Source organism: Chionomys nivalis, chromosome 3 (genome assembly GCF_950005125.1).
Source record: "Chionomys nivalis chromosome 3, mChiNiv1.1, whole genome shotgun sequence".
Taxonomy (NCBI): Eukaryota; Metazoa; Chordata; class Mammalia; order Rodentia; family Cricetidae; genus Chionomys; species Chionomys nivalis.
This window is the reverse complement of record NC_080088.1, coordinates 90944665-90946699: the sequence shown is the minus strand read 5'-3', so window position 1 is coordinate 90946699 and position 2035 is coordinate 90944665. Positions and strand designations below refer to the sequence as shown.

At 50.7% G+C, this 2035-nt stretch overlaps 1 pseudogene; it reads left to right on the top strand.

Moving 5' to 3' along the window:
• The first annotated feature begins 907 nt into the window (after positions 1-907).
• Positions 908-1333, top strand: LOC130872012 (60S ribosomal protein L22-like; annotated as a pseudogene).
• The last annotated feature ends 702 nt before the right edge of the window (positions 1334-2035 follow it).

Below are 2035 nucleotides of genomic sequence, written 5' to 3'. Positions count from 1 at the left end.
GGCTCGTGAGACTCTGCCCTCCCTGAGGATGTATAGGTGTTGATGGCTGCTGGAGAAGGGAGAGGCTTTTGCTTCAGTGGTGAGCACTGGTAAACTACCCATCATGCTCCTGTAAACAACACCTCATCCATGTTCCTAGATGCAACCTGAGGAAACTCATCCAGTCATCCAGAGGGCCTGGAGAGATGCTCAATGGTTAAGACGGCATACTGCTCTCAGGGCAGATCCGGGTTCAGTTCCCAGCAGCCACCCACATCAGGTGGCTCTCATCCACCTGTCATTCCAGCTCCAGGGACAGCCTCGGCCTCCTTCCAGCAGCTCCTATCTGGGTTATGCTTGTGTTGCATCTACCGACCAGCCGTGCTGCAGGCTAACCCTACAAAGCCCAGGTGGAGGCTGACTGCATCCATCCATGGCATCACCACCACGGCCATTCGTCATTTCTCATGTGGAGCCCCCCTCCCTGGTCTCCCCCATTCCGAGCCAATCTCCCCACAGCTATCGGAATGAGCCTCCTCAGTGCAAGATTCCACACGGGCTGACCTCATCCTTGCTCAGCTGGAAAGGAAGGAAGGAAGGAAGAAAGGAAGGAAGGGAGGGAGGGAGGGAGGGAGGGAGGGAGGGAGGGAGGGAGGGAGGAAGGAAGGAAAGCTCCCTTTGGAGTCCAGGGGGGTCTGCAGACAGTGTGGCAGGCTGCTATTGCACAGATCCCGCAGACAGCCCTATGTTCATTGAATACCTTACCATTCCTCTTGCCGTACCTTAACATGCACCACCATGCCTGCATAATGCAAGGCTGAGATCCAAGCCCAGAGCCTCTTGCACAAGTAAAGTAAGAACTCTACCAGTCCAGCTATAGTCCCAGTCTTTAAGAAAGGGGGTTTGACTTTCTGCCTCCTCTGCCGCCATGGCGCCCGTGAAAAAGCTTGTTGCGAAGGGGGGCAAAAAAAAGAAGCAGGTTTTGAAGTTGACCCTTGATTGCACCCACCCTGTAGAAGATGGGATCTGGACGCTGCTAATTCCGAGCAGTTCCTCCAGGAGAGAATCAAGGTGAACGGCAAAGTTGGGAATCTCGGCGGAGGGGTTGTGACCATCGAACGGAGCAAGAGCAAGATCACTGTCACTTCCGAGGTGCCTTTCTCCAAAGGGTATTTGAAATATCTCACCAAAAAATATTTGAAGAACAATCTCCGAGACTGGTTGCGTGTTGTCGCCAACAGCAAAGAGAGCTATGAGCTGCGTTACTGCCAGATTAACCAGGATGAAGAGGAGGAGGAGGAGGAGGATTAAGACGCATTGGTCTGGAATGTTTTGTATTAATTCATAAATAAAATTTAGGAGCAAAAAAAAAGAAAGGGTTTTTGAACCCTGATTACATCATACTATAGTGTTTACAGTAAAGGGGTGGGGCCTGGGAGCAGCCCCTCCCAGATCAGTGGAACTATAGAATATCACCCCAACCACGGGGCAAGGCTTGTGGCAATGGCCATGAGTGCTGGCTGACTTGTTCTTTGGAATTATGAGAGCAATTACTGACAGATATACAGTTGGCACGATACCACGGGGTATGTCCTGCCCATCTTTCTGACCACTGCTTAACTACTGATCCGGGTCACCTCTACCTGGTTTTTACTGGCCAGACAACTCAGTAAAAATTGTGTGTGTGTGTGTGTGTGTGTGTGTGCGCTTGCACGTGTGTCTGTATACCATCTTGAGTGCCTGCGGAGGTCCAAAGAGGGTGTTGGATCCCCTGGAACCAGAATTAGAAAAGGTTTGGGTGCTCTAAACCACTGAGCCGTCACTCCAGCCCCAGAACCTTTTAAAAATATAATGGAAATATTGAGGTGTTGAGTTTGTACCTAAGAAGGGGTGAAGCTGGAACAATCAGACGTTCCCATGGTCCCCGGCGATGCTCTCTCAGCCTGATCTTGGTGCTCTACTGACTGCCGGTAGCACGTTGTGCCAAAATCTTAAGAAGACAAATTCTCATTCTCACAAATAGCTACTCCCACATAATACAAATGATCACCTTCCT